Genomic DNA, 14,603 nt, shown 5'->3' on the forward strand with positions numbered 1-14,603 from the left:
TAGTTGCCACCAGGGACCTGCAGGCCCCGTGTCTGGGCAGCGGTGGCTACTGGCATGCCCTTGCACCCCACCCTGGCTGTATGCTCCCCGAGCTGTGACACCCTTCACGAAGCCTCCGTGTGGCTGAAGGCCCCCTTGGCCTGGCTCTGGCCATGGCTCTACATGTCGGCATTCTTCTGTCCTTCCTCACCACAAGTCCCTCTCTTCAGTATGGATCAGATCCAGAGAGAGCTCAGCGGGTTCACATTAAAAATAGGATGAGGCTCTCAGATCCCCGTGTTAAACCTGGACACAAGTGAGGCCTCTAGCAAGCGAGTGAACACCTCCAGTAAATGAGATTCATCTCACTGAAACTTTTGATGCCTTTAACGTGAACATGCAAAACTGAGCTAGTTGTCTAGACAACCTCTTTTCTGTAGTGGAGAAGCACTTCTGGAGTACAACTCATCTGAATTAATTTATATATATGCCTTAAAATGGCATGACTCATGTATTGCAAAGTATTTATTCCTCACCATTGAATCCATCAGTGAATCCCATTCTAGACGTGAGGCAAGCGGAGCTGTATTTGCTTGCACTATTTCTTACAAATACCCACTTGGATACATTTGTATCAGCTTGGAACTGATCTATTCTAGTTTCATTTGCATAGCTGGAGTTGATTCTCACTGAAACAGGGCAAAACTTTAGAATTAGGTCTCCCACCTATACTTTCATCCATACTGAAGAGAATTTTTTTTTTTTTTAAATGTGGATTGTGAAGGCTGCTGAAACAGTGAGCTGCATCAGTCTGAGCACTGGACACAGTGCTCCTCTTCGGCCTTGGATGTCTCTGTGCAGTATGTTGTGCTTTTTGAATAGTATCTCATTGAAAAGTAGCAGTGTCTGAAAGAGCTAGAATACCAGGGGAGACACCTCACATGGGTGAGAACTGCAGACTTCAGTAGACTTCCTTGATATCTGCGTTACTGCAGCTAGTGTGGGGGCTGCCTTGTCTTTCACTCCCTCTGCATTTTGCACATGAGGCCGGGCACCTGGAAAGGAAGACCACTCTCCACACCAGCGTCACAGCAGGGAAGAAGGAAATGAAGATATATATTCAACACAGCTATGCAATCTACTACCAACACACAGCGGTCCTGATCCTGAGAGATGATAGGTGGCTTTCAGGCACCGCAGAAGGCACTGCCTCTGGAAGAACAGGCTCAGTAGCACGGGTATCACAGAGAGTTTGACAGTGGTAGAGGTATGGGGTTGTCCAGTGTTTCTACCTAGACATCATCCTTTCAGCTTTCACATCAATTAAGATGAAATGAATAAAAATAAAACAGTCTTTACACAGTGCCTTGTTTGTAATTCTTGTTCAGGAAAAAGCGGAAAAAAATAAAGAAAAGTTGCAACAGTGTTCTTCTTACTAAATAAAAATTGGGTAGATGCAATCTGGCTTTTACTGTGTTGAGCATACCAGATGGTCAGAGGGCTTCTGTCTCTGTTGGATGGTACTGATCTCAGCTTTGTATTCATGCTCTTGAAGAAATGTGTACAACAGCATGACAGAGTCAAAGCATGCCTAGAAAAGGAATCACAGAACCCCAGAATAAAGGTTGGAAGGGACCTCTGGAGCTCACCTGGGCTAATCCTCTGCTCAAAGTAGATCCATTGCCAACGATGTATCAGGTCATTTGATCAGGTTTGCCTTTGCTCTCAGAGCACTTTCCTTGGACTGAGGTTGCGGCAGCCATGATGCTTTTGCCAGCTGAAGCTCTTCCTGCTTCACCTCCAATCCTAGTTCTCACAGTGCCCTCCCAGAGCAAACATTAGTCTAAGAAAGTGATTCAGCTGCATATAATCTGTACCTCCAGTATAATAATCACCTGGATTGGTGATTGAAACAATCACCTGGAATGGTTCCCCAGCCCAGCTTACTCTGCAGTCCTACTCACAACTGTGCTAGCATGGAGGAGGAAAAGCCAGACAAGGACAAGCAGCCAAGAGGAGAAAGCGAAAGGAGGAGGAAAGAGTGAGGAAAATGCCTGCCTGAGCCAGTGCTGCTAATGAATTCTGTGCCAAGCCCAAGCCTCACAGAAGCAAGATTCAGTTCCTGTTCAGGCCCCTTCACAACTACAGTTTCCTCTTCTATACAAAGCGGGAGGTGGCTGGCTTCAGAGAGTTTGCAGATGAAAGATGAAAGGCATGATAGGTATTGCTTATTGACTCTTTTCATACCCAATGAGCTTATTGGGGATACTCTACCATATCTATAGGAACCAGGTGAATCTGTACTTCTGTTAGAAAGGAGAAGCAAGCATAAAGTTGGCCTGAACAGAAGTATAAAAGAAATAAAACTTTCCCACAGCCATCCTGGCTGAGCTACAGAACCTGGGGTGTCTCCACCCAGCATCTTGTAGAAAGGCACTTTCTTCAGAATTAGATCAAGCCTGAACAAAGCTGGAATGAACTCACCTACCTTGGCTCCAGCTTTCCCACTTTCACAGCATTTCCTTATTTGTCACAAGGATTCAAAATGTTATTCAATATAACTGATAAGGAAAGCAACCACTGGTCAAAATAATCTGAGTAAATTCCAGAGTAGTACTAGATTGCTACTGATGTGCTGAAAATTAAGGCAATTGATCCTCATCAGTACTACTGCCAACATGCAAACAAGACCTGATTCATCCCATCTAGCAGTAGTTACTCAATGAAGACATCTGAGTTGGAAGCCAGATCACATTAGTCTGTGTAGTCCATGAAGAGTAACAAGCACCCCCTGAAGATAATTCATGCCAACATCTAACTTGCCGTTTCTGCATAAACCCATCGGGGATCAAGACTGCCCTGCAAGCACTACTTGAACCCTCATGCTCATCACTGACCTTTCCTGCCACTTCTGAGCTCCATCTCAGTCTCCTTTCTATTGGCTGGAGTTCAAAATGCAATTTGAAAGCCAAATACAGATTGAACTAAATCTTGAGTTGCCAGAGACTATGTTTACTAAAAATCAACTCAATACTGAAGCTTGAGCTTATTTTTAAAGCTGCATGATTTACACTGATCTACCCAGATTTAAGGATAAGACTCCTAACCAGAGTATAATATTCCCATATAGATTCAGCAGAAGCTGAGGCCTCCAACTAGTCCTGACTCTCATCATTACCCTGACTTTAACATCAAATGTATCCCTATAAAAACCTTCAATCCTGCCAAATGTGGAAGTAGGAATAAGGTCCTGGCTCCTAACTGTCAAAATCCCTAATTAATTTCATCACACGTACCACATAAGTGGTACAGAAAAGCTGCCTTAACAGCAAGGAGTGGCTTTAACCAGAACCCTGTACCAAACCTTTAGCCTCTGCCTACAGCTATATCACTGATCACAGGTTCAAACTGAAGGGTGACTAGGAGAGCCACAGCCCACAGATCAAAGATATCTAAGTACATAAGACACAATACACGTTGTATACAGACTGACATAAACTCTGTACCGACAGTATTTCTCACAGTTAAAGAACACAGTTGTGATCCTTTTTAGATAGAATAAGGTATTTAAAATTAATACATTCCCTTCCTAAAGTATTAAAAGTAACTTAATTTTCTAGGATTGATTCTATGGACAAGACCTGTTTAATTAAGAAAAGGGGAAAATGTCCTAATTTTACTTCCCTGCTAAATCCCATCCTGCAAATTACTGCCTTATTCAGAAAGTCAAACTCACCCTGCTAATTATAAATTCTTCTCCCCCAATTAGGTAATGGAAATAATAACAAATGACTTAAGTAGCTAATCACAGCTAAATAGCACAGCTTGTATTGTGGATATCAAATATCCCATACTGCAAACATACTCATAGAATACGAACAAGGAAAGCACAGTGTGTCTGCACAAACTCCACAAGGGGAAGAAGTTACACTTAATGAGCGAAATACAGCCAATAAAAAAATTATTTGGGACTAATATGAAATGCAATTAATATCATCATTCAGAAGCTTTCAGCTCCAGTGCGTTACGATGCTATATGAGCTGTTTTCTGCCTTTTTACCATGCTACTATAAGATTTTACAAATAGGTAGTTAAAGAGATCTCAGCAAGACCTGCTAGTAGACTATTTCTGCCTTACTTACTCTAAACGCATGCAAAGCAAAAGACCAGACTGAAAGCTGATTACACTGCTTTTAAACATGTCCCTGAATGCCATGTGCAGTTTGCAAAGTGACTTTTAAGTGTCACATGATGATTATGTAGAGACAAGCCAATCTTTGGTGAGTATTAGCTTGAGGCTTTCAAAAGGCATAATATATTTTATGTTACCAATCCTGACTACAAAGAAAAAATTAATAAAAACTCCAATTAGAAGCACTGGATATGAATATGTTGAACATGGTTTTGTACTTTGAAATCCAAGTGCTAGCACATTTAGCTTAGAAATCAGAAGATTCTGTCAGCTAATTAGTCAGACTACAGCAGGGCAGCAACAAATGGAAAGCAACTTCCATTTTACTCCCTAGCTAGCAGATTGTTTGCAATAGTTCATAGACAAAAGGACAGAAGAAGGATACCAAACCTGTGCCTTTGGAGTGCAGCATTAAAATAACCCTGTACACTCACAAGCAGAAGTACAGTTACCATATAAGAGCAGGAATAAAGAGGGGGGACGAAAGGTTAGTTGCACCTTCTGGTAAGGAGGAATGGCCAGTGGTTCAGACACTCACCTCCAGTTTGTGACACCTGACTCCAAATCCTTGCCATGCCTCAGGCAATCTGTAACACCAGGAGACCCACTGATTGCCTCTGTGCCCCCATAAAATGGCAATAGCACTGTTACTCCATGGGCATAGCATAAGGAAGTCTGGAGAGAGAGAGAGAGAGAGGTCCTGAGATGCTATGGGTTTAACCAGATGTGTAGCAGAGGCGATTTTACAGCTGGATGCCTTAGGATGCGATGGTCCTGCTCCTCCCTCTTCCTTGCCTGTATCCTACGCAACCACACAGCCCCAGCTCCTCTCTTGTGTAATTTCTGATGCTCTGCCTGTACAATAAAGTCAATTCAAATTACTAAGCAGCAAAAAGCAATATTTTGGTTTCGTTTGGGGGTTATTTTAGTGCTGCCAAGTTGAGCCAGCTCACTGTACAGTTAGGTAAGTCCTAGAGACAGAGGAGAGGACAGCCAGAACTGAACTATGCACCTATAGAAGGGAAAACAGAGCCGGAGAGGGAAGCAGGATCTCCCCTTCTTAACATCAGTAATTCACTAGACTGGGGGATACAGCACGTAACTGCCCCTGACTGATGGCACCTTAGGTAGCAGTGCACAGGTACAGAGAAAAATAACAGCTGTTCACCGCAGGGACTGGTGATCAAGGCCTGATTCAGCACAGACACCAGAGCTCCAAGAGACTCCAAGAGGTTGGCAAAGAGGTCACAAACTAGAGCTTGGTATTACTTTTTTTAAGAAAGGGATTGAAACAGTAGCAGCTGAAAAAAATATAGGCAGGGAAGTGCCTTTACTGCCTCCTAAGAATACACTCTCCCTTAACATAGAAGTTACTAAATCTTGGTTTCAACTGACTGCACAGTGCTACCCCACCAGATTTGATACTGTTATTCAGTTTGCTTGCAAATAATACCATTTTCCTAATCTCTTTTGCTTTCATAACATGCTTCAAGGACAGTCTGTGTGTTTGAATAAGGGGGTACCAGGCAGCCATCTTCAGCAAGACAAAACTTTGGGTCTGTGAGCAGAACATCGTAAAAACTTATTTGTTGACTGGATGGCCTTGCATCCAGTGGGTCCCAACAGAATATCCTGGGGCATGTTAAGAATTGTTGTTCGCTTTGGACTAGTGTTCTGTCAAATCATAACTGCTTTGTTATAATAAATGTACAGAGATTGTGTGATTTGGTGTGCTCATCCCCCTTCCAGAATGGCAAAGCAACAGCACATATTGCCCCTACGTCTTCCTGCTGTGGAAGGTAAGGCTGTCATTATTTGATGCACAAAAGCTTTCTAAATCTGAAGTTTACCATGCACCTTCTTGCTGTGGGGGACTGAGAATATATTCCCGATCACAGCTGACTCTGTCCATAAGAGGGCAGTGATATGCATCTACAACACATCCCCCATCCTCCTGAGTCTTGGGATGAGACCTCGGTAAATACAGTTGGAAGCATGCCCACTTCTGCAGAAAACAGCAAGAACTGGCATAAGCCTGTTGACATCACCCCTGCCCACCTTCCACTTGCCAACCTGAGTGACTAAGCCTTCATCTAGGGCAGGATCCCTTGGGAATCACTGTCACCACGCATATGGAGCACAGCCCGCACTCATGACTCTGGCTCTGTGGTCAGGTGTCCTAATTGCTTTGCTGCCAGGCCCCTATGGGCTGACATAAATTACATTATTAATGGCTTGGATATAGCTGTTGGAAGCTGTGAACCAGGTTTATTAAACAGATAAATGAACCACCTTGAAGAATAATGTATATTTTACCTTTCACGGTGCCTTCCCTGCAGTATTTATCCCCAGCTGTGGTGGTGGATTACATCGCGTGAAGAAGGCAGTCAGATCATAAAACCTGTAAATATTCCTACGCAAGGTGATTAACAGAGGAAAGGAATTGCAACTGCTTATGTCTGCTATACACATTTCTCCAGATGCTCAGAAAGAATGGCAATTACACTTTGTTTTCTCATTTTAAAAAGATAAATAAGAATAACATCTCTGAAGCTTCAAGAGTAGATCAACCAGCCTTTCATTCTCAGGAGAATTCCAAAATATCAGTATTCAAAGGGCAGAGAGCACACCTAGCAATACGTTCTGCAAAGCTCCCAGTACACTAGAAGTACAATAAATAAATGATAATAACAATAAAGCTGTCTTGCATGTAAATAACACTTTGCCTTGATGTTTAAATTTAGTAAGCACTATTTCCCACTGTACATCAGTTTTGATTTGCCTATGATAAGGCAAAATCATGAAGTGTTGTTCTGATTATCATAACATAATGGTGCAAGGAATGGGACATGAAATCTAGGTAAAGACAATTTAGGAGAATGAAAGAAATAAAAATATACTCCTGGGAAATAAACCCAACAGATAGTGTCGCCATGATATTTCATAGAAGACTTGAGGCAATTTATTAGTTGTTTAAAAATACAAGGCAGGGTAATTGGCATCATCCAATTTTAGGCACCTTCCAAGCAAGCAATTCTCATGATATCCAGCAGAGAGGGATGAGGTCTCTCTTAACTCAGGTGTTTTCAGTTGCCTTGTCCAGGAGCCTTGCTCCCTGCTACCTACAGAGGAAGCCTAGGCAGCCTGGCTGGCTGATGTGGTGACAGGCCACAGGACACAACAGCTGGGCTGGCTAAGACATCATGAATGCCTACAATAAGTATTTAATGCTAGGAAAATGTGCCTTCCCTCCCCTACCTGATATCACATTAATCTGACAATCTTGATATTATTCACTCATTATTTCTAAAGAAAAAAGTTTAGAAATGAACTCAGCTGCTTTTCTTTGGGATGGTTTGGTTTTCTCAAGATCATTGCAACTTACAAATACCCAGTGCAGAAAACAGCCTACAATATTAAGGGCAGGATGAAATAAATCTTTCAAGGGTAGTTACTTTTTTCCTGACATAGCAGTCTACAGGATCTTAGGCTTTCACTGGCTCTCATCAGGCTGCTTAAGAAACTTCAGACACTCTCCAGAGAAAGGAAGACAAACCATGATTTTTAAAAGAGCTAAATAACTTACAGAAATGTGTTTAACTCATTCTTTTCATAAAGTTTTAGTTTGGTTATAGAACTTCTTACAGAATTTCCATTTTCTATCCCCTTCCAAAGCTTTGGTTTGATTTATTTTATCTAGCACATTGAAAAACCATGGTGGAATTAGGACAAGCTAGTTTTATTCTGTTGAAGCTGGCTGGTCTGGAGTGCCCTAGGCTTCCTGCTCTGCTGGGGTGGAACACACAGCTCTAACCCATGGCTTCCAGCACATCACAAATGTCACTATCTAAAACGCAGAAGCACGTTCCTCTAATCTTTGAAAGTATACAGAACCAAGTACATAGAATAGTTTCCAGTTTTGTAACTTAAACTACCACACACAGACAGCTAAAGAAACAAAATGTGCTGCCACGAGATAAACGCAACCAAAGGGGAAGGAGAAGAAAACTGGAGAGGTCAAGCGGGCCAGGGTGGACAGCACATTGCACAGGAGCAATAACAATACAGCATCCCTCCTTCCCCTCCTGCTTTACAGCTGGCTCCGGTCACTCTTTTAACTTACACAGATTCACTTTCTAGGGTTCTGTACTCCCCCTTGTTGGTGGCAATATCAAAATTCAGCAAAGCAAAGCAGATGCTCAGGTAATGGCCTAAGCAGGCAACCATGTAGAGACACTAAGGGTTGCCATGCTCTTTAGAGCAGGCACAGAGGGCAACACAGGACTGACCAGAAACACAAGCCTTTGTATTCCTTTCTGAGCACTGCTGAGTTTGGCTGTTTGTAGTTCATTTCTGTCCAAAGCAGCTATGTTTTCTGGATGTCACCTTTTGCCAGATGTCACCTAAAACATCCATTCCCTTACTATTCATGCAGTTTTCACTGATTTTCCATAACAAAGTGATCTGAAAAAACATTTATTTTTATCTGCTTTTTCCAACTCTGTGCCATTCTTATTCTGCTAATAATTGCTCCATAGAACAATATTCAGCAGAACAGATTCTATATGGTATGTAGCCAGCAGAAGCTGCTGTGTAATGTTCTTAAAGAGACAGTGTATGTTCCACTGCAGCTAAGACTGTTTTGCCTAATCTCAGGTAACTAAAAGAAGGGTTTTCATCACCAGCTTACCATTTAGCTATTTTTCATCACCAGCTTACCATTTAGCTATTGTTATTGCAAGGAAGACTAATTTCTTCTTTAGGTTTTCAACCAATACCAGTTTGATAAATACATTATCTGTTATTGCATATAAATTCAACCAATGTAGATGCCCTGGGTTTTTAAGCTATTTTCTAGGACATTCTACTTTCTTTTCCAGGACATCCTCTTTTTTCATGTCTTTTCCAACTGGATAACAAATGGCTTCCAATATTAGGAATGCTTTTTCTTAACTCTGTATTTTCTATATTGCATCTACATTCAATAAAAAAAAAAAAGTCTTGTAAGCCTGAAAAACCACACTGGCACCAAACTGAAACTGAAGTAGAAAGCTTTTTAAAATGTTTCTCAAATATTTTAAGCTGGAAGCATGACTATAATGTTTTTCTTGGCATACCTTGCTGCCTTTGAAGTACACAGACCACTATTCTTAATATGTTCTTGTTTTTCTTGTATTTTATTCTAGTAATATGCATCCCTTGGGAATGCATAGTGAGTCCCTTTTCATAGGGTTGCTGTCATATAACTGTGGCATCTCTCCACTACCAAGCATGCAATGTACATTTTTGTTAAGTGTTTATTTAAGTAAGGTTCAGAGATTTTCAAAGACTTAAGCAAGTGTCACAGACTTTGACACCAGATGTAATATCCAATGGTAACCCCAGAAAATACTAAAAATCAAGTGCTTTTGTTGCAAGGGAGCCAGGTAAGAAAGTCTTGGAGTTGTTCAAATAGTGTAAAAACCTTCTTGAAACAGTCTCATTGAATTAAATACTAAATCTCTCCATTATGAGTTGTTCAGAAACATTCCAAGACCCAAAACTCTGTTCTAACATAATTCTGCAAAAAGCAGTTTCACAAAATTGGTTGACAAGAGATATAGGAACATGGAACAGGATGAAAGGGGAAAAAACAGTTTATAAAGATGGGTATTTGATCAGAAGACAGTAACAATACGACTTATAAAATACAACCTAAAAATGCTGTCCCCTAAATTTCTCAGTCTCATATTTTTTAAGTCAGTATCAGGATTCATTGAAGGGTCAAACTGTTAACCTTACAGAGATTGAGCTGTCTGTACTGAAAAGATCTCATCACTTACAGGTGGTGAGCAGTCCATGCAATCCATTGATCAAATACAGCTGTAACAATTACTTCAAGGCTTTCTAAAACTTAAATATTAATGGATACTTTCAAAAAAAAAAAAAAAAAGAGCAACGTAGGTAGTTTGGGACAAATAGTTACGTTAGTCTTCACAGATCCTTTCAGTTGCTGTGAGAGCTTAGAGGCTAAAAATTTTCCAATGTCTCAAAAAAAAATCAAAATAAAATCAGTCTGCACTGGCAGAAAATCAAAACTTTGTTAGGAAAGCTCCAAAACATTCACTGGATGTGACAGTCACACCATTCATCCAGGTTGCTGGCAGCTCACATTCAAATCCATTATTGACACTCTCTCATTATTCCACATTACTTGAGAATCTCCTGAACAAAAAAAACAAAGAAAAAGAATTACTGCAGGGATTATTATGATGTTGAGTCCACTTGTACTTTCAAATAAATCACATTCTCTTTCCTTCCCTCTTTGCTTGATCCAAATATAGCACAGACCGCTATAACACAAAACTGTATTCTCAGTTTCACTTTGATTCAGACTTCTTGGGCATCCACACTACATGTAAATCTTATGTGTTTTCTTGCATATCAGTCCCAAATCCAGATTCTCCAGGATTTTTAAAATATTTATTAAAGAATTGTATCTTTCTATTTTACACCTCCTAAACTTAGTCTTGATTTCCCTTTTTTTTTTTTTTTAAACCTTTTAAGTTTATTTGCAGAAGAAGAAATTAATAGTTAATGTTGCCATTCACGAAGAGAACAGATTCCAGGGTTATATGATATGGCAGAAAAACAGAAAAAACATCCTCCTTCTTGCATAAGCCATATATATATTGTGTTAAATTTGGTTTAGAGAAAGCAAACTTTACAGGTTCTTGGCAACCTAATTCCATCACTGCTTGCAGACGAAATGAGATGAGCGGTGGTGGTGGTAGGAGGGCAGAGAAGAAGAGTGGGTTTAAAATTACATACACTTGGAAATTCATTGCAGAAATTAAGCCTAATTAGGTACAGCTGCTTCATAGATATGGAGATGTTTCAAATGACCAGCATTGCCCTTGACAGCAGGTGGTGTTTTGGATAAACAGCATCAGGAAGTAGCTAGCAAAAGGCAAAAGAAACACACTTCGAAAAACTATGTTGGGATTTGATCAAAATGTTTTCCCAACAGCTCAGGTCCTAAGAGACACACAGATCATTTCAGTTCAAAAGCAATATCCAACTGAGGGAAAATCCCAAAGGCAAAAAACTACACTTGGTAATACTTGGTCGAAAGGGCTTGCACTACTCTAATAAATCACTTGCATGATACCTATCAGCCACTTCAGCTTTAACACCCCGGTTTGAAGACCCAGTGTTAAGACTCCAGCCTGAAAAAGCTGGAAAGAATGAAAGGTGGGGGAGGAATGTCCCACAGCAACACTGCTTCCAGTGTGGGGTTCCCCTGGGGGCACTCTAACCTGGGTCCTGCCACCTGCCTCACCACTATATGTTATAGCAAATCAGCACTAAAACTGTGCAAGGACAAGATACAGCTGCCGTGAGAACCACTCCTGAATGGGTGCAGGTCTAAGACCCGTATTTAAGCTGCAGTGTTACATTCACTGTTGCATCTATGTTCCTAAGGGATTCACAAGTTTGGGACCCTGGACACTTATTTGAAAGGTCACCTACAGAGAGAGACAGGGTGAGGAAAAATAGACAGCACCTTCATTGTGCAGGGGCAGTAGGATTATCCATCTCCAAAGAAAAGCTTTGCAGAAAAAAGAGCTTTCTCAGGCCAGTTTCAGACTTTTGGATGGGTTTCCACTGGAATTATCCCCAGCAAAAAGCTCACTGTCTTCTCCCCTGAATGTGAGTCACATAAATACATACAGAACCATGTACAGATAATGCAATAACTATTTTAAAAGACACTGAAAATAATAATTAAAAAAAGCACAAAGTCACCTTTGGAAAGAATGGGAAAGAGACTATAGACTATCCCGTAACGCAATGCACTTTAGAAGACATTCACCCCTGTGAGATGCAGCATGTAAGAACTGAAACAAACCTTACACAATGTTACATTACACTGACATAGTTTTCTAGGTAGAGGCACTGGCTGCAGTTCATATAAACATATCCATGGAAAATTAATATCTCATCCACATGTACAAAGTTTACCAAATAAGAAGAAGTATCACAGCACTTGACAACTATCATAACATTTGCTTCATAAAGTGTCGCTATGAAAAACAGTATCCAGTGTTTCCTATCAGGAAATAGTTAACATGTGTTGATGTGAGGTTTATTTAATTGTCTTCTGCCTTGCAAGGTAACAATCTTACTCCATGGATACTACACAACAGGCTTCTGTGGTACCCCACACAAATCTAGGTGTGGTAGCACTCCGTATTTCTATTTTAATGCAACACCAGGACATATTTCAGATTGTCCTAATTCTTAGTTTGCTCCATGTAAAGCTATATCAGCAGCATTTAAATTTCAGCCTCCCCAACAGAAACTCTATATAACATTTACACTATGAAGACTATTAGAAAGTTATGGTGCAGCTCTCAGCCTGCTAAGCAAACATTCAAAACATTGAAACTGCATGTTAAACATTCCTGTAAAGATATTTAAGTCTTTCTGTTCTTGACAAGTAAGAACTAAGCATTCATTAAAAACCTAATAATGATAATTGCCAGTAAACTTGTATATGTGCACAACACCTTGGAAAAGGCATAAATAAGCCCAGCCTCTTGTTGAGAATTTAGAAGCATAGCTTCCGCTATATTTCAGGGTCTGTATACCTTAAAAAAAAAAAAAAACCAGAAGAATTCTGCATCAGATCCTAGTGAGTTTAATATAAACCCAGTGATCAAGAGTTGAGCACAGCATTCTTCTTTTTATCTTTTTCCTCATGTGATGCAACAAAAGACAAGAAACACTTCCAGACAGCTTGATCTAAGTGGATAAAAGGAACTGAACAAGTTCCTCCTATTACTAACACTGTAAAATAATTTTTATTTCCCCAGCCCTTGATTGGTCCTATTCAGTCCAGACACATATGCTACTTCTGGCCCTTGTGCTACCTCAACAATCTGCTCGGAGAATTCTCTCAAGCTGTGTCTATACCGTGGGAATGAGTACTGTTTTGCAAATTTCAGGTGTATGCATACCTGGCATGTCTTGTCTTGACCTGGGTTGTATCAAGATGCAGGCCCACTTGTTGGATTCCAGCTTGCAAGGAAAGAAAAGTGTACAGATCGCTTTCTCATCCTTTTTCCTCCCTAAACCCAAACAAGAAGAAAATGTAGCCAGGCAGAGTGGGAGGGCATTGCAATGGGGTCCAGCAGGTGGACCTTTTATACCTTTCAAGAAACCTTAAAAGAAATTCAATAACAAGATTCATCCTTCATAATGGTCCTAATCCATGATTTTGCACATGTTCAAAGGAACAATCACTCTACACAGTTACAGGCAACAACATAATTAATTTTTTGTCCTCATGCCAACTTTCTACTACCTCACCCACAGCCAGGACTCCCTCCTGCCTACCTGATATGTACCAGTGTTCCCTGGGAAACTCTGCATGTTGTCCAGGCAGAGAACAGAGCTCCCTTAGGATGCCGTCACATGGACATGCACAGGGCAGTGCGTGCTCTGATGACCACATACACACACCCAGAAATGAAGAGTAACAGAAAAACTGTACATGCACACGGGAAGGGATCTTCTGTGCTATTTCAAGCAAGAGTATGCTGACCCTATCTCAAAGGCTACTGGGTGTCAACCTAGGCCAGGCATTTTGGTCTCAATCACATGATCAAATTATGGCACCTTAACAGGTTATTGCCTGTCAGATTAAACTATGCCAGCTATCCATGGGCATGCTCTCGGACTACCCCAAATATGAGGTAACGTGTCTCACTTAAATATCCTTCATGGAGGCTTAAGCTAAGTCACACAACCTTACCACTGCAGTGGGCTAAGTTTGCACACCTGGACGAGTACCAACAGTTAGTAAAGATCTGAGCTTTACTAGCTCAGGGGCATCTTTTCAAGCCCCTGTAACCCAACCATGTGCTAAGGTTTTAGTAACTGGCTGCAGGCACAAATAATGTTCATAATTGAGCCGTGCAAGTAACCATTGTATAAACTGGACTATGAGCAAGAGTATGTAAAGGGTTGATATACTGGTACAAGGATGTCAATACTGCTAATTTGGGGATAAAGTCATTCACTTCAGAGTTAAAACTACACTTCAGTTTTCACCAAACTGAAGAGCTCATTTTAAAATTTTAGATTACTGATAAAGAAATGATTCTGAGAGCATGTTTTGATATGTCCCTCAAACAGTATTCCTAATTATTACCATCAAAGGTGAAGGGCCCATTCATTCACTTAGATCATCTTCCATGAAGTACAGGGACTCTGGGGCCTTTAGCCTAGCAGCAGCTCGGAACAGTACAGTACATTCTGCACACAGTGTGAAAGATTCTTCCTCCCAGCAAGCACCTGGCTCTGTAGGTGAAAGCTGCTGTGTATACCTGCCTCAACACACAGCTCTCCACTGCTCTCTGAACTACCAGCACTGTGGACAAAATCC

General features: G+C 40.9%; 1 long non-coding RNA gene across 1 annotated transcript in view; it reads right to left on the minus strand.

Annotated features, from left to right (window-relative positions):
* The window catches only part of LOC121089150, a 118,425-nt gene that overhangs the window by 13,223 nt on the left and 90,599 nt on the right, over positions 1–14,603 (minus strand). Inside the window, exons 7-9 of the long non-coding RNA XR_005828141.1 lie at positions 13,174–13,284; positions 11,718–11,857; positions 4,710–10,375 (exon numbers count right to left, since the gene is read on the minus strand). This is a non-coding gene — a long non-coding RNA (uncharacterized LOC121089150). The remainder of the gene's footprint in view (positions 1–4,709; positions 10,376–11,717; positions 11,858–13,173; positions 13,285–14,603) is intronic.

This window comes from Falco naumanni, chromosome 5, assembly GCF_017639655.2.
Source record: "Falco naumanni isolate bFalNau1 chromosome 5, bFalNau1.pat, whole genome shotgun sequence".
Lineage (NCBI taxonomy): Eukaryota > Metazoa > Chordata > Aves > Falconiformes > Falconidae > Falco > Falco naumanni.